This window comes from Pelodiscus sinensis, chromosome 3, assembly GCF_052426305.1.
Source record: "Pelodiscus sinensis isolate ZL-2025 chromosome 3, ASM5242630v1, whole genome shotgun sequence".
Classification (NCBI taxonomy): Eukaryota; Metazoa; Chordata; order Testudines; family Trionychidae; genus Pelodiscus; species Pelodiscus sinensis.
Window position 1 is genome coordinate 10,024,027 of NC_143054.1, and position 26,449 is coordinate 10,050,475.

Sequence of the window (26,449 nt, forward strand, 5' to 3'; positions counted from 1 at the left end):
GCCGGCATTGCTTCCGGCCATCCTTAAGCCCTGTTCAGAGTCCACTCAATGTGGACTTGCTAGTTTGAATTAGCAAAACGCTAATTCGAACTAGTTTTTAGTTCTAGAAGCGTTAGTTCGAATTAGCTTAGTTCGAATTAACTAATTCGAACTAAGTTAGTTCGAACTAGCGCTGTAGTGTAGACGTACCCTAAGAAAACAAGCTCTGTGTGGTCATGAAAACACTCACACACGTTTTCAATACACCACCACAACCAGTTGCTTTTATTTCAGTAAGACAAAAGTCATACTACAGAATAGAGAGCCTCTTTCTGCATTTTCTTCAAGATTTTCACTGCAAGGCACTTTCTTCCAGCTTCCCAGAGATGATGCCTTGAGAATCTTTGTTGTCATCACTCCCGTGGACCCTGAATAATATGACATTACATTAGAAAACTACAGTTTTAATAAAAATGGCTGAATATATGTGAGATCTCGTGATGAAGAAGTGAGGTCACAGAGAACTGGGTAAGGCCAAAAGATTGTATCTATCTTTAAAAAGGGACCCAACAGGACTGGGAAAATTATACATCCGTCAGCCACACTTCATTTCTTGAAAAAATACTGAAACTAATTCTGAAATCATTAACTTTTAAGCACCTGGAGGATAACTGACAACATGTCTTTGTCTAGACTAAATCCTGCCGAAACAATCCATTTTCATTCTTTGACAGGATTACTGTCTACTGGGCTGGGAGATGCCATAGACATGATATAGGTCAGTAAGAGTTTTAGTAAGAGTTTGCAAGAGTTGCCCATGAGTTTCTCATGTGCAAACTAGGAAAATGTAGTCTAGGAGATATTTCTATAAGGTGGAGGCACAAGTGGTTGAAAGAACACAATCAAACAGCAGTTGTCAATGGTTCACTTTCAGACTGGTAGGATGTGCGTATTGGGGCCCCACAGTGGTCAGTCCGGGGTCCAGTTTGATTTCCTGTGTTCCTTTGTCTAAGGCTATGTCTAGCCTATGCGGAAGATTCGAAAGAGGATATGCAAATTCTGCAGGAATTTCCATATCTTCTTCCGATCTCATTTTCGAAAGCGGAGCTTTCCTGCGGAATTTGCATATCCTCTTTCGAATCTTCCGCATAGACTAGCCCAGCCCATTGCTTTCCAGGACAGAGTTCCCCACTTTTTTTGTTCTTAGGTGAATACTCTTATTTGTAACTGCATTAAGCTATTTTATTTTTGCTTGGGTCCACTTTAGGAAGTGACTGAGATTCTTCTGTTGCCTGCCTTCCCTGCTTCATTATTTCCTACTGCTGCTTTTTTAAAGTTCTTTGCTATCTTTGTCAGTGATGATTTTAAGGTTTCTTCCTGGTCAGTAAACAAAAATGTTAAATGGTTCATGGTCAAGAATTAATCACTACAGAACTCCAAGAAATGTTGTGCTCTGAGTCAGGGTGTGTCTACACTCTCCCGTTATTAACAATGGGAGCATCTACACAGCAATTCATTGTTGTCAGCTTATTCAGACTTTTTTAAACCTCATTCCACGGGGACGAACTGCCCTTCCGAAATAGCTGCAGTGTAGATGCTGCACTGTTACTATTATGAAATATAGTAGCCCAGTGTCTGTGCGTCTGTAATGCCTTCTCCTTACTCTGTGCTGGTTCGGGCTGCACAGGCCCCCAGACACCCTCCTCCACAAACGCTGCTTTCCTCCACCCTTCCTCTGCCCCCCCCCATCTTCCCCTCCAGGCCCACAGCCCTCAATCTCCCCCCAGCTCTGCTTTCCACCCCCAGCCAGCCAGCCAGCCCCCCCTTCTTCTGCCCCCCATCTTCCCTTCCAGGCCCACAGCCTCCAATCTCCCCACCCAGCTCTGCTTTCCACCCCCAGCCAGCCAGCCCGCCCTACTTCTCATCCCTGCGTGGCCCTAAAAGGACCACTTGCCACTGCTTGCTCCCCGCACCAGGCCCCGCCGCACAGCCACGTGGGGGGGAGTGGGAGTGAGGGGAAGGGGGGCGGGGTGCCACGCAGGGAGAGGAAGGAGGCGGGCTTGGCTGGAAGGGGGTGAAAAGCAGACCTGAGGGAGCATCGGGGGCTGTAGGGGAGAATGGGGGGGCCTGGAGGAATGGGATAGGGAAGCAGCGCTGGTGGGGAGGGTGCCCAGGGGGCCTTGGGGCTTGCCGGCAGGAAGACGGGATGGGAAGCAGAGCTGGGGGGGGATAAGGGGTCATGGGGCTGGACAGGAGAAGGGGCAGCAAGCAGACCTGGCGAGGGGGGGATGTGAAGCCAATGGCCACAGCCGGACCCCAAAGGGCCTCTTGCCAACGCTTGGCCTCCCACCGGGGCCGAGCTGATCTCCCAGGCGGGTAGGATCCAGGAAAACAAAGAAGCCCAGACACGCTTTGAAATATGCCTCCACCAAGATTAAACAATATAGAAAGTGAAGGGAAAATATCTCTGTTCACATAATCATGTCTTCCTTGTGGAATCCTGAACTTACCCAGCCTCGACGACAGCATACGAATGGATAGCAGGGAAATATGGAACGCATATTGTTTGGACAACGATGATAAAAGCAAATGCCTCTCATCCTATAACATCGATTTCTACAATTAGAAGGACACCCAAATCCTGCACCAAAAAACCAAAAAAGTCTTGACTTTCATAAATACACACGAGGGAAAATGAGCATTGTGACTGCAGTTTTACAGGTGTTTCCCACTCACTAAGACACTACCTAGTCACTCCACTAATCTTTCTGTGCACCATTTTGCTTGATATTTAGTAATTCTTACATGGCTGCAATTTTGTGCACATTCAATAGCAACCTTTATCAGTGATGATTTTATGTTCTCTGCCAGGTCATTCATAAAAATGTTGAATAGGATTGGTCCAGTAGTGGGGATATTTTCACAGAGAACAATTCAACCAACTCTGAATAGATTTTCACATGCACATCTCAGGCACCTTCCTGATCCTAGGACTATTTCACATCTAAATTTTGAGCATCATCTGCAATGCATATAAACCACCTCTTCACCTTCCTTTTAGTAGCTCCAGCTGTAGTTTTGGTTCCTTCTGGCTACTAAGTGATGTGCCAGGCAGCGTCACCAATGGAATTTAGCCAGCTAGGATTCTGCGCTGCATCAGGTGGGATGACTATCATTTTTCTAAGAGAAGGAATGCCTGTCTCTCTGTGTGACTCTGAACAGATTTTTTTTCCCCCTGAAGACTCATTCACGAATACTTTCTTGCTGAGCAGTGGCCACTCTGAAGAACCTGCAGCTTTGAAAATCCTGCCCCGAGGCACGCAACCAAAACTTCTTAAAAATCCTCCAACCTGAGTATTCTACAATTGTTTGTTGGGCAACTGAAACAGATACATACCAGGGTGGCAAATACTGCCCCAAACAGATGAGATCATTCGAAGGAAGAAAGCCAAACACATACCTGTGGGAGATTCTCAGAGAGGTGAGAGTGGGGACCAAGACACTGGAATTAGGGACTATCATTTTATAGACCTGGGCTCTATTCGCAACCACGTAACTTCTCAGTGGCAAATGAGCCCTGATATTATAATAGAGGCTATGAAAGCACCGAATTATTAACTCTAGCCAGCAGCAGAAGCAGCATTGTAAATTACAGTCTTCCGGCTGCCGGCTCTGTGCCTGCTCCTAGACCAAAGATATATTGGACAGGGTTTGCATGAATTCATTTTGTCTGTATCCGACCTAGTTGTCCAATTCTGTGATTGCCTGCTTCAGGAATACTCTACATGTCATGCTGAAATAACGGGCTTGCTGTGAAGATGCGGGATAGCTATTTAAGGATACTCCGGTATCCTGAAATAGCATTGCAGTGTGGAAGTAGCCTTTTAAGCAAATTATAGTGTTTACACTGCCCTTAATTACAAGCATGAATGTCCATTCTGACTTTATGAAGTACGAGGGTAAATTTTAAAGGCCCTTTAGGTGGAAGGAAAGGGTTCAGCAGTGTAAACAGACTTAGTACAAATGTGACCTTATGCTGACTACATCGTCCTAAGCTTGCAGTGTAAACCGGCCCTGAAAAGGCACTAGTGTTCATTGTAAAAAGAGTCCGATGTTTATCTAAAAGTAAGGGTTAGACAATGGAAGTGCAGGCTAGAGATCCCTCTGCATCATCACCCCTTTTCACCGACATCTTACCTGGTGAAACCTGGAGCACCAGAAAGAAAAGAGCAAACAGCAGATAAAGGATCTTCATGGCTGGAGATGAGCAGGGATCTCAGCGTAGCTGCAGAGAAAATACAAAAAGACAGAGAGGAGACATTTATAGGTTGTCACCGAAGAGCGGGGAGTCTCTGGCCCCACACTCCCATCCGCAGCCAAATGTGACTCTCCGCCAGCAAGTCGAACAGAAGATGTATTCGTTCACAAGGGTGCAGCATAGCACAGACTGGTTAGCTCAGGAACCAGGAGCAGCCAGTACAATCCATCTTCGGGAGCGGGGGCCGAAAGGCAGAGCCCTGGGCCAACTCCCTGCATCCTAAGACAGCAGAGACTCACACACACACTCAGCACCTGTCTCACCCTATAGTCAGCCCCGCCTCCTCCTTTGTTTCGCTTCCTGGGCAAGAGGGGTTATCTGGTTGCAACACACGCGTGCACACACACACACACACATACACACCCCACCTAGCCTCAGGTTACATGAGAGCCTGAGCCACTCGTGTGTAATTACTGAGCTGGGGCAGCCTCAGGCAGCCTCCCCCACAGTGAGAGTCAAATCCAAAACTCCCATCCCTCACCAGGCTTCAGTGCCCAAGGAAACTGGGACACCCACACACAGAGACTGCGTCTACACTGTAGCCTTCTTCTGAAAAAGCTTATGCAAATGAAGCACGGCATGGAATATTGCCATGCTTCATTTGAATAATTAATTAGCAACCGATTATGAGCAAGAGGCTTTTGCCCTAAAAGGAGCCATGTACACAGCTTGTTTTTTTCTTAAAAGACTATTGCACAAAAAAGGCTGCTCATTACTTATGCAAATGAAGTGCAGCAATATTCCACGCCGCGCTTCATTTGCATATGCTTTTCCGCAAGAAGGCTACAGTGTAGACGTAGCCTGAGCTACCCCAATTTTAGACAACAATGGTTCAGTTTATTAGTGAAATAAAGTATATTTTATATCTTCTATTACAGCACACACCCATTTATCTGACAGGCCCTGGGAGACATCCAAAACTTGGGAGAACCAGGCCTTTGGGCAGACAAATAGGCAAGAGAATTTCAAGTAGAATCAAAAGGGAACTCGGAAGAGGAAGGGGTCGTTCTGAGCTGCGCTTCACCCCTACATGCTGCAGTGAGGGGAGTTCCCAAGGTGCTGTATGGGCAGAGCCCAAAGGGAGACAGAGAGAAGGCAGAAGGGGGGAAAAGGAGAAGGAAGGGTAATGAAGCAAACGGAGACAAGAGACTGTTTGGTGCTGCTTTAGCACTGACAGCTCCAGAGAAGAGAGCTGGCCCTACCCCTCACTATTTAAACAGGGGCTTATAGAACGCAGAGTTGTCCATGTCAGGATTCCCTCAAGAAGCAACAAGGAGTTTGTCTGCTTCTGTGGCTATTCCTCTGCTCTTCTTTTTCTTCCCTTTCTCCCTCCTCCACCCTCCTCTGCATTTCCTCATTCCCCATCCCTTCAGCCCTGTTCTCTTTCCCTAACACCTGCCCTGTGTCTCCCTTTGTCCTTTCTCTCCTTGAAGGCTTTTCATTTCTGTCTTTGCCATAACCCATTCCTCTGTCTCTCTTTCCTGTTTGCTTTTTCTCTCCCTCCTCACTTATTCTTCCCCCTTCCTTATTCCTACTTCTTCTTCCCTTTTCCCTGTCCTCATTGCTAATTCTGGAAATCCTCCCAAATCACAGCTCCCACCACGCTAAAGGTAGCTCACCAGTGGGTGATTCACACAGCGCATTTGGGTAACTAGAATTCCTTGTACAAAGGGAAGTCAGATAACTGGAATTATCCTGCTCATGCTTTTAACTCAGCTAACTTTAAAATAGCCATGCTTGTATTTGCATAAATGAAATGCACGGAATTTTGCTACTTATCCATGAAAGCTGGAATGAAGGCCTGTTCTCCAGCACTGCATCACAGTGGCTCCAAGTGGTTTCTCCAGACAGCTAGAGAGTTCATTCAATTAGTTCAGACACAGAAACAGTTATGACACCAATAGTTTTCTCTTTCTGCATCTCCCAACCATTTCCCGAAACAGACCTGTACAGGAAGAGATAGTAAAGGGATCATAAGGGAAACAACCTTAATAGTTACCAGCTTGGGGATGCTCTCAATCGACAGGTGATGACAGTCCCAGTTATTGTCTCTCATGCAGATCTATAAGCTTTAGGGAGTGGGTTTTGATGATACAAACTCTCAATTTTATACAGTTTCTGAAAGCTTGGTTTCTTCTTGGCCAACCTGCTTTGGGCCAATCAGAAAGCACCGTGCCTGCGGGGAAATTCTTAACTGTCCTACTACCGTTTGGATGTTGGAATTTTTGCAACTCTGTGTCTCTGGAGTATTTAGGGTCTTTGTGCAAAACATCTTGCACAATCCCAGATTGTGTAAAACATGTTAGGCTACAGCGGTTTGTGTAAAATATCTTGGCAAATATAACGAACATCTGCTCATTTGTCTCTGATCAACAACTTCCTTCAACAGGCAACTTCCCATAGGCCTTCCTTTCTTTGGCCAATTTAACACAATGTTATATCCATCTCTAATTGGCATTTTCTCTGTCAGCACTTTCAGCTTCCAGCAGAAATGTCCAATACTGTAAAGTCCTCTCACATTCTTTGATGATTCGTTACATTTTTCGTAAAAACAACGAGGAGTCCTGTGGTACCTTAAAGACTAAGGCTAACACTACAGCGTTATTTCAAATTAACTTATTTTGAACTAGTTGTTTCGAAGTAAGCTTATTCGAAATAACGCATCTAGACCCAAAAACTCATTTGAATTAGCGTTTTGCTAATTCGAATTAGCACGTCCACACTAATTGGACACTGGGTCGCAGGGCATCAGGTCAGTAGCTGCTTTGTGTGGCTTCTATCTTAGGTTATCTGAGGCTCATGCTTAAAGGGACCCCTCTGGACAGCCGGTTCTCAGGTTTTTCGCTTGCTTGCCTACCTCGCCGAGGGACAGCAAAGCATTTTCCTCTCTGCCTGCCTGTTTCAGTCGTTCTCATTGGGGACGGTGCTGCACTTGGCCATCTAGCTCAAGAGAGCTAAATCGATTATATTAAGCAGCCTTACTGGGCCCAACTTTGCTGGGACCACGTTTGGCTCACTTTGCTTTACTGATCAATAACGCTATCAGTTGTTGGCTCCCTAAACAGAGAGGAGCATGTTTTTTGCTTTGACAGGGACCATGATGGCACTCACATGTGGAGCCCTCCCCGGTCTCAGACGACACAGCTGATGGGCTCTGTGGGATGACTTGGGGATCCTGGGTCCTGGGCAGGCTCCCTGCAGGCTCCTGTGGTTCCTGGCTGTCATCCTCCTCGTCTTCCTCCTCTTCCCCTGTTTCAGGGGCGGAGCCCTCTGCCCCGGAGTTGATCACCACCCGGCATCAGGGACTGCGTGAGCCCCCAGGATGCGGACAAGGGCCTCGTAATGAGGGCAGGTGTCCGTGTCAGCCCTTGGTTGTAAGGCCCTGGAGTAGGCCTGCCGTAGGTCTTTGATTTTGTAGTGGACCTGCATCCTGGCTGCCCAAGTGGCCTCTGGTGACCAGGCTGGCAGCCATGCGGCTGTAGATGGCTGCATTCCTTTGCCTACTGTGGAGATCGTGGACATTGGAGGCTTCCTCCCAAACCTCAAGGAGGTACACGATCTCCACACTAGACCAGGCGGGCACCCGTCGTTTTCGGCCCCTGGCAGGCTCCTGAGAGCTGCCAGCCTGGTCCTGGGAAGAGGCAGAGAGCTGGGTGGCAGTGGGTGGCTGGCTCATGGTGTACCAGGTGCAGGGTTGCTGGCAGACTGGCAACTGGCACAGGCACTGTGGCCAGAATCTGCCCCTTGAAGGGCTCCGGGGCTGGGAGGGGGGCAGAAGAGTTTCCCTGGTTTGGCCCAGAGTGGCCACCAGGGGAACCTGGGAAGGACTAGCCTCCAGCTAGTTCGAATTAAGTGACTACACAGCGCTTAATTCAAACGACTTACTTCGAATTTGGCATTACTCCTCATAGAATGAGGCTTACCAAGTTCTAATTAAGCGCTCCGCTAGTTCGAATTAAATTCCAACTAGCAGCTTTTATGTAGAGCCGCTATTAAAGTTAATTCGAACTAACGGCTGTTAGTTCATATTAACTTTGTAGTGTAGACATATCCTTACTGATTTGTGTGGGTCAAAGCCACTTTGTCAGATGCAGATGCAAGTGGTTGTGACCCACGAAATTCTGAAAACCTGAAAAGGGTTCCTCGGCCAAATAAAATTGGGAAACACTGTTATAGACTAACAAAACATGTAGATGGTATCATGAGCTTTCATAGGCACCGCCCACTTCTTCAGAGGACCGGAGTTATGCTTAGAGGATAAGGAAACTCGAAATAAATAGGAGAAGGGAAAGGGGGAGAAGGGGAGAGGAAGAAAGATGTTCTGTCACCCACCCCCCTACCTCTATGCATAAAGTATCAGGAGAAAGGGTGCTAAACCTGAGTAAATAAGGATTAAAGTCAGTGGATGGATAAGGCAGGAAGGATACCATTCAGAAAGTAGTTAGCACCTTCAGTGATAAAGGTTCCACCACCCCATATCTCGATTAAAAGTCCATAATTAATTGAATTGAATTTGCATATGTATTGTGATTCCAAGCTTTTCCTGTGGATTTGGCTTGAGCAACTGGCCTGTGACAAGAGCGCCACCTTCAGATCTGTGAGATTATGGTTTGATAAACAGAAATGTTCTGCCACTGGCTTCTGAGCATTTTGAACTGTTAATTCAAACAAAGGGGTTTATCTCGGAATCGCGCTTCTCTGCCGCATGGAGACTCAGGCAGTTATTCTGGGATAGTCAGTTTCCAAAATGGTGAACGGACATGAACATGCTAATGAAGCACGGGATATTTAAATCCTGCACTTCATTTGCAATTTCGGTCACCCTGATTGGCCTCCCTAGTTTGAATTAGGGGGTTAGTGTAGATGTACCCTTTGAGATCTGGATGACCCTCTGTCCCACAGTGAAGCTACCAAAATCTTCTAAAGAACTGGCAGTGTCTTCTTTAGTCCTTGGCAAAATCATAGAAGGAATCTTCAAGAAATCCATTGTGAAGCTCTTGGAAAAGAGGAAAATGGTCAGGAATTGTCAAAATGGATTCACCAAGAGAAAATCATGCCTTGCCATCCTGATTGCCTTCCATGATGAGATAACTGGTTCTCTGGATATGGAGAAGGCAATGAACGTGATATAGCATATTTGAATTTAGCAAAATTTTAATATTTTCCCCCTGGTACTCTTGCCAGCAAGTTAAAATATGGATTGGACAAATGGACTGTAACGTAGACAGAAAGCTAGATAGATCATCTATCAAAACAGAGGCTCGCTGTCTGGTTGGCGGTCGCTGTCAAGGAGATAATTGGGTTATCTCCTCATAACTCTGGAGGGGAAGAATAGAAAGCGAATGGGCCACCATGAGGAACAGAGCACAAAGAATGTAGGAAATACAGGGCTGTTGAATGGGTTACATTATTCAGGAGTTATAAAAGATGACGTTTGATATTTGAAAGCTGTTTTGGGGGGAGAAATTTGAGAATGAACTTGCCTCTCCCCATTTTTTTCTGATTATTGTTATAGAGAGATTGGATCTGAGCTCAGCAGACTATATAAAATGCACTGCCACTGTTTATTAAAAGAAAATAAATTCCCCTTGGGAATTCTTGCAGGGTGAAAGACTGAGGAAATAAGGATGTGGGCCTGCACAGAAGGATGGGGCTATGAGGAGGAGATGGATAAATGGGTAGAGGAAGAAGTGTGTGTCTGTGTTTGTGTGTATGTGTGGGGGGGTGGTTTTCACAGCTACAGGGGATAGAAGAGGGCAGGATGGGTAGAGGGGTTGCAGAGGAAGTTGAGGATTTAGGGTCGATGGAGGGATGTCAGCGTTCAATTCTCTTCTCCTGTGGGCATGCTGAGATCTACAGAATCTCAGACGCTCTGCAGGACTCCAAGCCCTTCTCCCTCCTTGCTGTGTGTCCTTACATCTGCAGATCCCTTTCCATGTGACCTGGGATAAAGAGGGGGATGGGAGAGAAGAAGGAGGGTTGGAGGGCATTTGAAGTTTGATCACGTGACACCCAGAAAGCACACGGTTAAGGTAACTATCACCCCATGGACTGGGCTGTGTGTGGGGCAGGTCTCTGCTTTGGAGCAGGGTAGCACTAGGTTAACATGGCTGGGGAAGCCTGGCTGAAGCAGAGGCAGGTGTCCCAGGTGGAGATGGGTTGTGGGAACAAGGGGCTTAGCTCAGTGTGAAGCTTGGGCTGATGTCTCGTGCGTGAGGTTCTGCCTGTGATATGTGAGCCCAGCAGGACAGGACAGGAGACCAACTACGGGCTTAACAGGATGGGAGGGAAGGAGACATGCGAAGGCAGGGTGGCTACCTCTCATGAGGAACGTCATAGGGAATGATGAGGCAGTTGGTAGAGAAGAGAAGAGATGCACTGCCCGTCTTCTCTCACTCGCTTACAATTGCTGTGCCAGCCATGTAATAACCACGTCAAAGTCTAGGGTCTTAGAACACGGAGGAGATTTCTCTCACTGTCTCTTTTAGCAACTCCACCTTGAAAACATTTCAAAACACGACCATCATCCCCATTGCTCTGTATGAAAACAAGCTCTGCGGGCTCATGAAAACACTCACACACGTTTGCAATACACCAGCACAACCAGTTGCTTTTATTCCAGTGAGACAGAGGTCATAATGCAGGTTAGAGAGCCTCTTTCTGGATTTTCTTCAAGATTTTTACTGCAAGGCATTTTCTTCCAGCTTCCCAGAGATGATGCCTTGAGAATCTTTGTTGTCATCACTCCCGTGTACTCTGAATAATATGACATTACATTAGAAAACTACAGATTTAATAAAAATGGCTGAAAATATGTGAGATCTCGTGGTGAACACGTAAGATCACAGAGAACTGGGCAAGGCCAAAAGATTGTATCTATCTTTAAAAAGGGACCCAACAGGACTGGGAAAATTATAGATCCATCAGACAGACCTCATTTTCTTGGAAAGATACTGAAACTAATTCTGAAATCATGAACTTGTAAGCACCTGGAGGATAACTGACAACATGTCTTTGTCTAGACTAAATCCTGCCGAAACAATCCATTTTCATTCTTTGGCAGGATTACTGTGGGCTTGGAGATGCCATAGACATGATCTAGCTCAGTAGGAGTTTTACTAAGAGTTTGCCACAGTTGCACAAGACTTTCTCATGTGCAAACTTGGAAAATGTAGTCTAGGTGATATTACTATAAGGTGGAGGCATTAATGGTTGAAAGAACACAATCAAACAACAGTCGTCAATGGTTCACTTTCAAACTGGTAGGGTGTGCACATTGGGGCCCCACAGTGGTCAGTCCGGGGTCCAGTTTGATTTCCTGTGTTCCTTTGTCTAAGCCTATGTCTAGACTATGCGGAAGATTCGAAAGAGGATATGCAAATTCTGCAGGAATTTCCATATCTTCTTCCGATCTCATTTTCGAAAGCAGAGCTTTCCTGCGGAATTTGCATATCCTCTTTCGAATCTTCCGCATAGACTAGCCGATCCCATTGCTTTCCAGGACAGAGTTCCCCACTTTTTTTGTTCTTAGGTGACCACTCTTAGTTGTAACTGCATTAAGCTATTTTTCTTTTTGCTTGGGTCCACTTTAGCAAGTGACTGAGATTCTTCTGTTGCCTGCCTTCCCTGCTTCATTATTTCCTACTGCTGCTTTTTTAAAGTTCTTTGCTATCTTTGTCAGTGATGATTTTAAGGTTTCTTCCTGGTCATTAAACAAAAATGTTAAATGGTGCATGGTCAAGAATTAATCACTGCAGAACTCCAAGAAATGTTCTGCTATGAGTCCGGGTGTGTCTACACTCTCCCGTTATTAACAATGGGAGCATCTACACAGCAATTCATTGTTTTGAAATAATATCAAACTAACGGTCAGCTTATTCAGACTTTTTTAAACCTCATTCCACGGAGACGAACTCCTCTTCCGAAATAGCTGCAGTGTAGATGCTGCACTGTTACTATTATGAAATATAGTAGCCCAGTGTCTGTGCATCTGTAATGCCTTCCCCTCGCTCCGTGGTGTTTCGGCCTGCTCAGGCCCCCAGACATCCCCCTCCACCAGTGCTGCTTTCCTCCCTCCTTCCTCTGCCCCCCCCATGTTCGCCTACAAGCCCACAGCCCCCAATCTCCCCCCCAGTTCTGCTTTCCATCCCCCATCCAGCCAGCCCCGCCCCTTTCACTCCCTGCGTGGCCCCCAAAGGACCACTTGCCACTGCTTGCTCCCCCCACCGGGCCCCGCTGCTCAGCCACGTGGGGGGGGAGTGGGAGAGACGGGAAGGGGGGCGGGGTGCCACGCAGGGAGTGGAAGGAGGCGGGCCTGGCTGGAAGGGGGGTGGAAAGCAGGGCTGGGGGGGCTGTATGGGGAGGATTGGGAGCCTGGAGGAAGGTGGGAGGGAAGCCAGCAGTGCAAGGGGCCGTTTGGGCTCCCCCACGGTGGGAGGGAAAGGAAGGGTGGTGACATACACGGCCCCACCCCCTGGCCATGTACGTCACCGACCCGCCCCCCTCCCTCGCAGCAGCCCTGCTGAGCAGGCAGCACTCAGCCAAGCTCCACGGCGGAAGGGAAGAGGAAGGGGGGTGGGGAAAGACATAGGGAAGAGAGAGGCAGGAGGGGGAGAAGAGAAAGAAAAAGACGGAGAAAGAGGCAGGAGGCAGAGGAGAGCTGAGAGAGATGGGGGGAGGCAGTAGGAGAGAGAGAGCGCTCAGGAGAGAACACCTGAAAATCCCGTCTTATGATGGGCTAATTGGCTAGTTATGAAATAGCTCCTCACCAGGGCCATTCTAAGTAATATTTCCCCCATGCTTCTTGGGGCTCTAAATCTATGTAGTGCATCCACATAATGGGAGCCTGCTTCAGACTAATTTTGAAGCTCCCCTGTAGTGTGGACGCTCTATATTGAAATAAGTTATTTCAGAATATATCTCCGGAGTAGCTTATGCCCATATAATGATGTTCTGGCACTTATAGGTGCTTTGACAGAATTGACCCATGGACAAACTAATGCTGATGTAACTGGCTCTGTGCTGTCCTCTTTCAAGCACTGTCCTATGGATTGTGCTGGAGCTGATGCTGATGTAGCCAGGTCTCAGAGGAGTTGCTCTTGGCAACTTGAGGAAGGCAGCGCTAAGTAAAAGACGTCAGTAAGTGAGCTCACAGGCGGGCTGGATCCAGGAAAACACAGAAGCCTGGACAGTGCTTTGTCAAACGCCTCCACCAAAATTAAACAATATATAAAGTGATGGAAAAATATCTCTGTTCACATAGTCATGTCTTCCGTGTGGAATCCTGAACTTACCTAGAGACGACAGCATACGAACGGAATGCAGTGAAATATGGGACGCATATTGGAATAACAACGATGATACAAGCACATGCCTCTCATTGCAGAGCATCGAATTGCACAAAGAGAAGAACACCCAAATCCTGCACCAAAAACCAAAAATAGTCTTGAATTTCATAAACACACATGAGGGAAAATGAGTGTTGTGTTTGCAGTTTTACGGGTGTTTCCCACTCGCTAAGACACTGCCTAGTCACTCCACTAATCTTCCTGTGCACCATTTTGCTTGATATTTAATAATTCTTACATGGCTGCAATTTTGTGCACATTCAATAGCAACCTTTATCAGAGATGATTTTATGTTCTCTGCCAGGTCATTCCTAAAAATGTTGAATAGGATTGGTCCAAGAGTGGGGATATTTTCACACAGAACAATTCAACCAACTCTGAATAGATTTTCACATGCACATCTCAGGCAACTTCCTGATCCTAGGACTATTTCACAGCTAAATTTTGAGCATCATCTGGGAAGCATGTAAACCACCTCTTCACCTTCCTTGTAGTAGCTCCAGCTGTAGTTTTGGTTCCCTCTGGCTGGTACACTGATGTGCCAGGCAGCATCACCAATGGAATTTAGCCAGCTAAGATTCTGCGCTGCATCAGGATGACTATCATTTTTCTAAGAGAAGGAATGCCTGCCTCTCTGTGTGACTCTGAACACATTTTTTTTTCTGAAGACTCATTCACGAATACTTTCTTGCTGAGCAGCGGCCACTCTGAAGAACCTGCAGCTTTGAAAATGCTGCCCCCAGGCACACAACCAAAACTTGTAGAATACTCAGGTTGGAGCATTTTTAACAAGAGTTTGTTGGGCAACTGAAACACAGAAGTGCCAGGGGTGGCAAATACTGCCCCAAACAGATGAGATCATTCCAAGGAAGGAAGCCAAACACATACCTGTGGTAGGTTCTCAGAGAGGTGAGAGTGGGGGCCAAAACACTGGGACTAGGGCTCTACTTCCAACCACGTAACTTCTCAGTGGCAAATGAGCCCTGACATTATAATAGAGGCTATGAAAACACCGAATTATTAACACTAGCCAGCAGCAGAAGACAGCATTTTAAATTATAGACTTCCAGCTGCCGGCTCTGTGCCTGCTCCTAGACCAAAGATATATTGGGTGGGGTTGGCATGAATTCATTTTGTCTGTATCCGACCTAGTTGTCCAATTCTGTGATTGCCTGCTTCAGGAATACTCTACATGCCGTTCTGAAATAACGGGCTTGCTGTGAAGACGTGGGATAGCTATTTCAGGATACTCCGGTATCCTGAAATAGCATTGCAGTGTAGATATAGACTTGGAAGCAAATTATAGTGTTTACACTGCCCTTAATTCCAGGCACGAATGTCCATTCTGACTTTATGATGTACGAGGGTAAATTTTAAAGGCCCTTTAGGTGGAAGGAAAGGGTTCAGCAGTGTAAACAGACTTAATACAAATGTGACCTTATGCTGACTACACCGACCTAAGCTTGCAGTGTAGACCGGCCCTGAAAAGGCACTAGTGTTCATTGTAAAAAGAGTCCGATGTTTATCTAAAAGAAAGGGTGAGACAATGTAAGTGCAGGCTAGAGATCCCTCTGCATCATCACCCCTTTTCATCGACATCTTACCTGGTGAAACCTGGAGCACCAGAAAGAAAACAGCAAAGAGCAGATAAAGGATCTTCATGGCTGGAGATGAGCAGGGATCTCAGCGTAGCTGCAGAATAAATACAAAAAGACAGAGAGGAGACATTTATAGGTTGTCACCGAAGAGTGGGGAGTCTCTGGCCCCACACTCCCATCCGCAGCCAAATGTGACTCTCCGCCAGCAAGTCGAACAGAAGATGTATTCGTTCACAAGGGTGCAGCATAGCACAGACTGGTTAGCTCAGGAACCAGGAGCAGCCAGTACAATCCATCTTCGAGAACGGGGGGCCGAAAGACAGAGCTCAGGGCCACCTCCCTGTATCCTGAGACAGCAGAGACTCACACACACACTCAGCACCAGTCTCACCCTTTAGTCAGCCCTGCCTCCTCCTTTGTTCAGTTTCCTGGGCAAGAAGGGTTATCTGGTTGCAACACACACACACCCACACACACACACACACACACACCCCACCTCAGGTTACATGAGAGCCTGAGCCATTGGTGTGTAATTGCTGAGCTGAGGCAGCCTCAGGCAGCCTCCCTCACAGTGAGAGTCACATCCAAAACCCCCATTCCGCGCCGGGCTTCCGTGCAGTGCCCAGGGAAACTGGGGCACCCACACCCAGAGACTGCGTCTACACTGTAGCCTGCTTCCGGAAAAGCTTATGCAAATGAAGCGCAGCATGGAATATCACCATGCTTCATTTGAATAATTAATTACCAGCCGATTTTGAGCACAAGGCTTTTGCGCTAAAAGGAGCCGTGTACACAGCTTGTTTTTTTCTCAAAAGCCTCTTGCACAAATATGGCTGCTCATTACTTATGCAAATGAAGCGCAGTGATATTCCACGCCGTGCTTCATTTGCATGTGCTTTTTTGAAAGAAGGCTACAGTATAGACGTAGCCTGAGCTACCCCAATTTTAGACAACAATGGTTCAGTTTATTAGTGAAATAAAGTATATTTTATACCTGCTATTAAAACACACACCCATTTATCTCAGAGGCCTTGGAGACAAATATGCAAGAGAATTTCAAGTAGAATCAAAAGGAAACTCGGAAGAGGAAGGGGTCATTCTGAGCTGCGCTTCACCCTACATGCTGCAGTGAGGGGAGTTCTCAAGGTGCTGTATGGGCAGAGCCCAAAGGGAGACAGAGAGAAGGCAGAAGGAGGGAAAAGGAGAAGGAAGGGTAATGAAGGAAAGGGAGACAGGAGACTGTTTGGTGCTGCTTGAGCACTGACAGCTCCAGAGAAGAGAGCTGGCCCTACCCCTCACTATTTATATAGGGGCTTACAGAACCTAGAGTTGTCCATGTCAGGATTCCCTCAAGAAGCAGCAAGGAGTTTGTCTGCTTCTGTGGCTATTCCTCTGCTCTTCTTTTCCTTCCCTTTCTCTCTCCTTCACCCTCCTCTGCATTTCCTCATTCCCCATCCCTTCTGCCCTGTTCTCTTTCCCTAACTCCTGCCCTGTGTCTCTCTTTGTCCTTTCTCTTCTTGAAGGCTTTTCCTTTCTGTCTTTACCGTAACCCATTCCTCTGTCTCTCTTCCGTTTGCTTTTCTCTCCCTCCTCACTTCTTCTTCCCCCTACTTTATCATAAGAACATAAGAACGGCCGTACTGAGTCAGACCAAAGGTCCTTCTAGCCCAGTATCCTGTCTGCCAACAGTGGCCAGCTCCAGGTGCCCCAGAGAGGGTGGACCGAAGACACGATCAAGCGATTTGTCTTCTGCCATCTTTCTCCAGCCTCTGACAGACAGAGGCCAAGGACACCATTTTATCCCCTGGCTAATAGCCTTTTATGGACCTAACCTCCATGAAATTATCTAACTTCTCTTTAAACTGTATTATAGTCCTAGCCTTCACAGCTTCCTCTGGCAAGGAGTTCCACATGTTGACTACATTCTTTGTGAAGAAGAACTTTCTTTTATTAGTTTTAAACCTGCTACCCATTAATTTCATTTGGTGTCCTCTAGTTCTTCTATTATGGGAACTAATAAATAACTTTTCTTTATCCTCCGTCTCCACACCACTCATGATTTTATAGACCTCTATCATATCCCCCCTCAATCTCCTCTTCTCTAAACTGAAACGTCCCAGTCGTTTTAACCTCTCTCGTACGAGACCCGTTCCAAATCCCTAATCATTTTAGTTGCCCTTTTCTGAACCCTTTCGAAGGCCAAAATATCTTTTTTGAGGTGAGGAGACCACATCTGTACACAGTATTCAAGATGTGGGCGTATCATAGTTTTATACAGGGGCAGTAAGATATTCTGGGTCTTATTTTTTATCCCTTTCCTAATAATTCCTAGAGTCCTATTTGCCTTTTTGACCGCCGATGCACACTGCGTAGAAGTTTTCAGAGAACTCCAAGATCTCTTTCTTGATTTGTTGTAGCCAAATTTGCCCCATCATACTGTTCGTATAGTTGGGGTTATTTTTCCTGATGTGCATTACTTTACACTGATCCACATTAAATTTCATTTGCCATTTTGTTGCCCAGTCACTCAGTTTGGTGAGATCTTCTTGGAGTCCCTCACAGTCTGCTTCTGTCTTGACTATCCTAAACAGTTTGGTATCATCTGCAAACTTTACTACCTCACTGCTTACCCCTTTCTCCAGATCTTTTATGAATAAGTTGAAAAGGATTGGTCCCAGAACAGACCCTTGGGGGACACCACTAGTTAACCCTCTCCAAACTGAAAATTTACCATTTATTCCTACCCTTTGTTTCCTGTCTTTTAACCAGTTCTCAGTCCAAGACAGGACCTTTCCACTTATCCCATGGCCATGTAATTTACAAAAGAGCCTTTGGTGAGAACCTTGTCAAAGGCTTTCTGAAAAATCTAAGTATATGATATCAACTTCATCCCCCTTATCTGCATGTTTGTTAACTCCTTGAAAGAACCCTTCCGGATTTCCCTTTACAGAAACCATTTTGACTTTTGTCCAACAAATTATGTTCTACTACATGCTTCACAATTTTATTCTTTACTATTGTTTCAACTAATTTGCCCGGTACTGAAGTTAGACTTACCGGTATGTAATTGCCAGGAACGCCTCTAGAGCCCTTTTTAAATATTGGTGTCACGTTGGCTACCTTCCAGTCATTAGGTACGGAAGCTGATTTATAAGATAGGTTACAAACCACAGATAATAGCTCAGCAATTTCCCATTTGTGTTCTTTTAGAACCCTTGAATGAAAGCCATCCGGTCCCGGAGATTACCCCTACTTCTTCTCCCTTTTTCCCCTTTTCCTCATTGCTAATTCTGAAAATCCTCCCAAATCACAGCTCCCACCATGCTAAAGGTAGGTCATCGGAGAGTGATTCACACAGCACATTTGGGTAACTAGGATTACTTGTATAAAGGGAAGTCAGATAACTGGAATTATCCTGCCCATGATTTTAACGCAGGTAGCTTTAAAATAGCCATGCTTTTATTTCCATAACCGAAATGCATGGAATTTTGCCACTTATCCATGAAAGCTGGAATGAAGGCCTGTTCTCCAGCACTGCATCACAGTGGCTCCAAGTGGTTTCTCCAAACAGCTAGAGAGTTCATTCAAGTAGTTCAGACACAGAAACAGTTATGACACCAATAGTCTTCTCTTTCTGCATCTCCCAACCATTCCCGAGACAGACCTGTACAGGAAGAGATAGTAGAGGGATCATAAGGGAAACAACCTTAATAGTTACCAGCTTGGGGATGCTCTCAATCGACAGGTGATGACAGTCCCAGTTACTGTCTCTCATGCAGATCTATAAGCTTTAGGGAGTGGGTTTTGATGATACAAACTCTCAATTTTATACCGTTTCTGAAAGCTTGGTTTCTTCTTGGCCAAACTGCTTTAGGCCAATCAGAAAGAACCCTGCCTGTGGGGAAATTCTGAACTGTCCTACTACCGTTTGGATGTTGGGATTCTTGCAACTCTGTCTCTCTGGAATAATTTAGGGTCATTCTGCAAAACATCTTGCACCATCCCAGATTGTGTAAAACATGTTAGGCTACAGCGGTTTGTGTAAAATATCTTGGCACATATAACGAACATCTGCTCATTTGTCTCTGATCAACAACTTACTTCAACAGGCAACTTCCCATAGGCCTCCCTGCCTTTGGCCAATTTAACACAACGTTATATCCATCTCTAACTGGCATTTTCTCTGTCAGCACTTTCAGCTGCCGGCAGAAATGTCCAATACTGTAAAGTCCTCTCACATTCTTTGATGATTCGTTCCATTTTTCATAAAAACAATGAGGAGTCCTGTGGTACCTTAAAGACTAAGGGTATGTCTACACTACACCATTATTTCAAATTAACTTATTTTGAATTAGTGAATTCGAAGTAAGCTAATTCGAAATAACGCATCTAGACCCAAAAACTAATTCGAATTAGCCTTTTGCTAATTCAAATTAGCACGTCCACACCGATTGTACACTGGGTCACATTTAAGGCCAGCTGAAACCATTTCCAGCAGGGCATCAGGTCAGTAGTTGTTTTGTGTGGCTGCTGTCTTAGGTTATCTGAGGCTTGTGCTTAAAGGGACCCCCCTGGACAGCCGGTTCTCAGCTTTTTGGCTTGCTTGCCTACCTCGCCAAGGGACAGCAAAGCGTTTTCTTCTCTACCTGCCTGTTTCAGTCATTGTCATTGGGGATGGCGCTGCACTTGGCACCATGGAGCCCGAGCTGGCCCTCGGCATTCTGGTGCAGTTTTTGGATTTGTTTCTGCAAGCCCAGCACCAATGGCTGGAGGCTGCATGGCACCATCTGGTGCACGTTGTTAGAGAAGAGAAACCGTCCCCCCCCCAGTAAAAAAGTTTGGCCAGGCTGCTCTTGCTATAGTGGGCTGCAGTACTCCTTGGGAGAAACCAGCTGCACCCTTCCTGCATACCGTTGCCTTTAGAAAAAGGGAAGGTGTGAAAAGGGGAAAATAGCCTCAGACTCTCCCACCCGTCACCTTGGCGTGAGAACTGCAGGGCTTCCCTGGTCGCATGAAACCTGCACAATTTCAGCCCAACCGCTGGGACACAGACCCCTCACTTGGTGACCATTGGGCCATATATGGTAATATGCAAGTGCAGGAAAGGGATTTGCAGATTTGGGGATAAATACCCATCGCACAATTTGCTCTAGGAGGTCTTCGCAACACACATACCACCGTAGAATCATAGAACCATAGAACCATAGAACTGGAAGAGACCTCAGAAGGTCATCAAGTCTAGCCCCCTGCTCTAGGCAGGACCAATTCCAACTAAATCAACCCGGACAGGGCTTTGTCAAGCCTAGACTTAAACACCTCTAGGGATGGAGACTCCACTACTTCCCTAGGTAATCCATTCCAGTGCTTCACTACCCTCTTAGTGAAATAGTTTTTCCTAATATCCAACCTGGACCTCTCCCACCACAACTTGAGACCATTGCTCCTTGTTCTGCCATCTGTCACTACTGAGAACAGCCTCTCTCCATCCTCTTTGGAACCTCCCTTCAGGAAGTTGAAGGCTGCTATCAAATCCCCCCTCACTCTTCGCTTCTGCAGACTAAACAGACCCAAGTCCCTCAGCCTCTCCTCATAAGTCATATGCTCCAGCCCCCTAATCATTTTGGTTGCCCTCTGCTGGACCCTCTCCAATGCGTCCACATCCTTTTTGTAGTGGGGGGCCCAGAACTGGACGCAATACTCCAGATGTGGCCTCACCAAAGCCGAATAAAGGGGAATAATGACATCTCTGGATCTGCTGGCACCATGAGGGTCGTGGAGTAGTGGCAGCAGCACCCGGATGCCAGCGTGTCCCGCTGTATCTGGCGTCTGGACACAAATAGTGACTGGTGGGACCGCATCATCCTGGAGCGCTGGGGAGACCAACAGTGGATCCAGGGTCATCCGCCTCACCGACCTGGACGCCGTCATCCTGGGGTTTGGTGCCCTGGGCTTCCCCAACTGCGGGGGGCGATGGACGGGACACACATCCCCATCTGTGCCCTGGAACACCAGGCCTCCCTGTATTTGAACAGGAAGGGCTACTTCTCAGTGATCCTGCAGGCTGTGTCTGACCACCGGGGCCAGTTCAAGGACATTAATGTGGGCTGGTCCGGCATGGCACATGACGCACGGGTGTTCTGCAACTCCTCCGTGTGCCAGAGGCTGCACACCGGGACCTTCTTCCCCGACCGCCACATCAGGGTCGGGGACGTAGACAAGCCCGTGTGCCTGGTGGGGGATGCAGCGTACCCCCTACAGCCCTGGCTGATGAAGCCATACACGGGGCACCTCAACCCCTCCCAGAAGGCTTTCAATGCCAGACTCATCAGGGTCTGCATTGTGGTGGAGGCGGCCTTCGGACGCCTGAAAGCCCGCTTCAGATAACTCCTCACCCGCCTCAACCTCACTGAGCACAATATCCCTCCTGTGGTGGCAGCATGTTGTGTGCTGCACAATTTATGTGAGAGGTGGGGGAGACTTTTTTGCCAGCCTGGATGGCTGAGGTAGAACACTTGGCTGGCCAGTACGTGCAGCCCCACACCGACGCCGTCCGGGAGTCCCAGTGGGGGGCTGTCCGGATCCAGGAAGCCCTGCGGGAGAGCTTCCAGGTGGAGGAGGACTGAACTCTCTCTGGAACGCCCCACTGGGGCCTTCTTCCACCCTCACCTTCTTCCTCTTTCCCCTCACTAACCACCCTTCCTAATGTAAAATAAAAACACCTGTTTTGCTACCAAAAATCTCTTTTATTTCATAGAACTGAGGTGGGTGGAGGGAGGAATGAGGCTGGGAGATGAGAGGGGGAAACCTGGGAGGAAGGAGCTGGAAGGGGGAGGCAAGGGGAGGAAGGGAAGGGAAAGCTCAGGGTTCAGGGTCTTGCTGGCTCTCCCATCTCACAGCACTGTGGTCGTGGGGGTATCGGGGAGGAGTGGGTGTGGAGGGTAGGGCAGAAGGGACAGGATATTTAAATCCCGCACTTCATTTGCAATCTCGGTCGCCCTCATTAGCCTCCCTTAGGGGCTAGTGTAGACGTACCCTTTGAGATCTGGGTGACCCCCTATCCCACAGTGAAGATACCAAAGTCTCCTAAAGAACTGGCAGTGTCTTCTTTAGTCGGAAGTTCCTTCAGTCCTTGGAAAAATCATAGAAGGAATCTTCAAGAACTCCATTTTGAAGCACTTGGAAAAGAGGAAAAAGGTGAAGAATTGTCAAAATGGATTGACGAAGAGAAAGCCATGCCTTGCCATCCTGATTACCTTCCATGATGAGGTAACTGGTTCTCTGGATATGGAGAAGGCAATGCACATGATATAACTTGAATTTAACAAAATTTTAATATTTCCCCCCTGGTATTCTTCCCAGCAAGTTTAAGTCTGGATTGGACAAATGGACGGTAAGGTAGACAGAAAGCTGGAATGATCATCTTTCTCAACAGATAGTGGTCAATGGCTCGCTGTCTGGTTGGCGGTCGCTATCAAGGAGAGTGCCCCAAGGATCAGTTCTAGAGCCATTTTGTTCAACATCTTTATTAATGACCTGCGTGAGGGGATGGATTGCACCCTCAGCACATTTCAACTACGGCTTCTGGTTGTTGTGAGGAAGGAATTCCGTCCTCCCCCAGATCAGTCCTTGCTCCTCCTCTACTCCACCACCTGCACTGAGCTGTTGTTCTTCTCCTCAGGGTTTGGATGCATACAAGTAGGAATTTGCCCTACATACATATAAGATAATGATACAATTTGTTTGAAACAAATACACCTTCTTTCCTTGCCTCTCCTCGGATAGACCTGCTTCCTGCAATCCCTCTCAGAAACTGGGCAGTTTCCCCAAGCTTCATGAAGTCACTGGGAGTCTCAGCGTTGGTTTGAACTGGCTTTGCTCCAGGAAGTCGATGTTTATGGGGTACAACTGCTCCCAGGTAGGACCCAGTTAATTGTACTTCCCTGAAGTGGCTCAGGGATGTTGCTGGTGCTGTACAAAGACTGACTGGTAATTAACAGATTGCAGCACAGTCTGATAAATATCACTTGCATCAAATCAAACATCTGCACTTCAGCACGTCCCAGTCTCCAAAACCTTAAGAATTCAATGGCAAAAAAACAATTTTAGGAGTGGGGAACCCTGCGTGTGGCTCTTTAAGTTTAGCTGCTTACAGGAGGAATAACAGGTAGTTCGAATTATGGCTTTACTTCGAAATACTGGGTTCCTGCTGTGTGTAGCAATTAGTCTGGACATGTACATTTCAAAAATGGAGAGCAGCCGGGAAGATGCAAATCAAGCATGGGATATTTAAATCCCGGGCTTGATTTGCAACTTTGAATGCCTACATTAGCCTCCCTAGTTCGAACAAGGGGGCTTGTGTAAACATATCCTAACAGAGTTTAAAGAGAAGCTATACAAGTTCATAGAGGTTAGGTCCATAAAAGGCTATTAGCCAGGGGATAGAAATGGTGTCCCTGGCCTCTCTTTGTCAGAAGCTGGAGAAGGACGGTAGGAGACTAATCGCTTGATCGTTGTCTTCGGTCCACCCCCTCTGGGGCACCTGGTGCTGGCCACTGTCGGCAGACAGGCTACTGGGATAGATGGACCTTTGGTCAGACCCAGTACGGCCATTCTTATCTTATGTTCTTATGTACTCACCCCTAAATCCCCTTCCCAGTTTTAGCCTATAGGGCTAACCCACTTGCTTCCCTATACTCTATCGTATAGATTTCTTATTTCCTTAGGGTTTAAATATTTGGTTATTATAACAGGATGCAATAGGTTTATGCTGAAGTAGTTTGGCTGTAACACAAGAGGCCGATGGGCTACATCCTGTATGTTGAGCTAAAGCAAATTTAGCAGATAGTTGGGACCTCCCACATAGATAAAAAGTGGTAAGATGAAGCAACTTTTCATGGCATTCCGAGCTTCCAAGCATACACCCACACTTAACAGGCTCATTATGACTTGGAAGACCCTGAAATACCCAGTTAAGGCCAGACTGAGTAATTGGGGTAAGACAAAAATAACAAATGTGATCTGTAAACCACAAAAGGGACCATGGCAGGAAAGTGATGTATATGAAAAAAACAAAACAAAAAAACATGTCACCATTAGTATGGGGAGGAAATACAAATAAGGCAATAGGAAAAGGTCCCCTACCAAATATGTATCATACCAAACATAACATTGTCAGCATTATATATAAAAATGCCATCCCAACCGAGGTGCGGGAGGACTCGGACATGTATTCCCTGGGTGGTGCAAGAATGATGGCCCTTGGTGACCATAGGGAAGGTAATGGTGATGAGGAAGACGATGGACTACACTTTAGAATGTTCTAGAAGGAACGGTGTATGTGAAAATATAGACCTACATTCCCAGTCTATCTGTCTAAGTTAGGGTGTTTGCGACTGTTCTAAGCATATTAGTATAATATATTTGTAAAAACATGAGAGTTCTCGTAGTGTGAGTGTTGCAACTGTGCACATCAGATTGCCAACCATACAATAATTTAAATACTGGCCCTGATCCAGTGTCAAGATCCTGTCAACTCTCAAGGTAACTGGAATTTTGAGTCACTACTCGACTTCTGTATCACAGGCAGCCAGGGAAGGGGGAAGCAGGAGTCACTTCTGGGGGGAGTTGACGTAAAAGAAGGCATCGAAGGCAATTAGGTTGCTGAGGCGTGACTTGCCTTTGGTGAATCCATGTTGAGAATTCCTGATTATTTTTCTCTCTTCCAAGTGCTTCAAAATGGATTCCTTGGGAATACCCTTTTTTATTTTTCCCATGACTGAGGGGACTTTCTACTAAATAAGATGGGGCCAGTTCTTCAGAAGATTTTGGTGGCTTCATTCCGTGAGAAGTGTCACCCAGACATGTGAGATAATAAGAATGAGGGTTGGGACACCAACCATCTTTGTGCATTGGGTTATCTCCTCATAACGCTGGAGGGGAAGGATAGAAAGCGAAAGGGCCACCATGAGGAACAGAGCACAAAGAATGGAGGAACTACAGGGCTGTTGAATGGGTTACATTATTCAGGAGTTATAAAAGATTTTTGATATTTGAAAGCTGTTTTGGGGGAGAAAACTGAGAATGAACTTGCCTCTCCCCATTTTTTTCTGATTATCATTATAGAGAAATGGGATCTGAGCTCAGCTGACTGTATATAATGCACTGCCACTGTTTTTTAAAAGAAAATAAATTCCCCTTGAAAATGCTTGCAGGGCGAAAGACTTCAATAAGGGGGAATAAGGATGTGGGCCTGCACAGAAGGATGGGGCTATGAGGAGGAGATGGATACATGGGTAGAGGAAGAAGTATGTGTCTGTGTTTGTGTGGGGGGGGGGAGGAGGGTGCTTCGCAGCTACATGGGATAGAAGAGTGCAGGGTGGGTGGAGGGGTTGCAGAGGAAGTTGAGGATTTAGGGTCAATGGTGGGAAGTCAGCATTCAATTCTCTCCTCCTTTTGGCATGCTAAGATCAACAGAAGCTCAGACGCTCTGCAGGACTCCAATCCCTTCTCCCTTCTTGCTGTGTGCCCTTACATCTGTAGAGCCCTTTATATGTGACCTGAGATAAAGAGGGGGGTGGGAGAGAAGAAGGAGGATTGGAGGGCATTTGAAGTTTGATCATGTGACACCCAGAAAGCACACGGTTAAGGTAACTATCACCCCATGGACTCGGCTGTGTGTGGGGCAGGGCTCTGCTTTGGAGCATGGCAGCACTGGGTTAACATGGCTGGGGAAGCCTGGCTGAAGCAGAGGCAGGTGTCCCAGGTGGAGATGGGTTGTGGGAATGAGGGGCTTAGCTCAGTGTCAAACTTGGGCTGATGTCTCGTGCGTGAGGTTCTGCCTGTTATATGTGAGCCCAGCAGGACAGGACAGGAGACCAACTACGGGCTTAACGGGATCGGAGGGAAGGAGACATGGAAAGTCAGAGTCGGTATCTGTCGTGGGGAATGTAGTGGGGAATGATGAGGCAGTTGGTAGAGAAGAGGAGAGATGCGCTGCCCGTCTTCTCTCGCTCGCTTACAATTGCTGTGACAGCCATGTAATAACCACGTCAAAGTCTAGGGACTTAGAACACGGAGGAGATTTCTGTCACTGTCCCTTTTAGCAACTCCACCTTGAAAACATTTCAAAACACGGCCATCATCCCCATTGCTCTGTATGCAAACAAGCTCCGTGTGCTCATGAAAACACTCATACACCTTTGCAATAC

The 26,449-nt window shown here is 46.8% G+C and overlaps 2 long non-coding RNA genes across 2 annotated transcripts; both read right to left on the reverse strand.

Annotated features, from left to right (window-relative positions):
- Positions 1 to 234: 234 nt before the first annotated feature.
- LOC142827738 (uncharacterized) lies at positions 235 to 6,436 on the reverse strand. Its single transcript, XR_012902455.2, has 4 exons — positions 6,285 to 6,436; positions 4,177 to 4,264; positions 2,490 to 2,620; positions 235 to 407 (listed from the first exon to the last, which is right to left on the reverse strand). It is a non-coding gene; the product is annotated as an uncharacterized LOC142827738 (long non-coding RNA).
- A 7,154-nt stretch (positions 6,437 to 13,590) lies between these two features.
- On the reverse strand, positions 13,591 to 19,074 carry LOC142827739 (uncharacterized). Its single transcript, XR_012902458.2, has 3 exons — positions 18,949 to 19,074; positions 15,249 to 15,336; positions 13,591 to 13,718 (listed from the first exon to the last, which is right to left on the reverse strand). It is a non-coding gene; the product is annotated as an uncharacterized LOC142827739 (long non-coding RNA).
- Between the last annotated feature and the right edge of the window lie 7,375 nt (positions 19,075 to 26,449).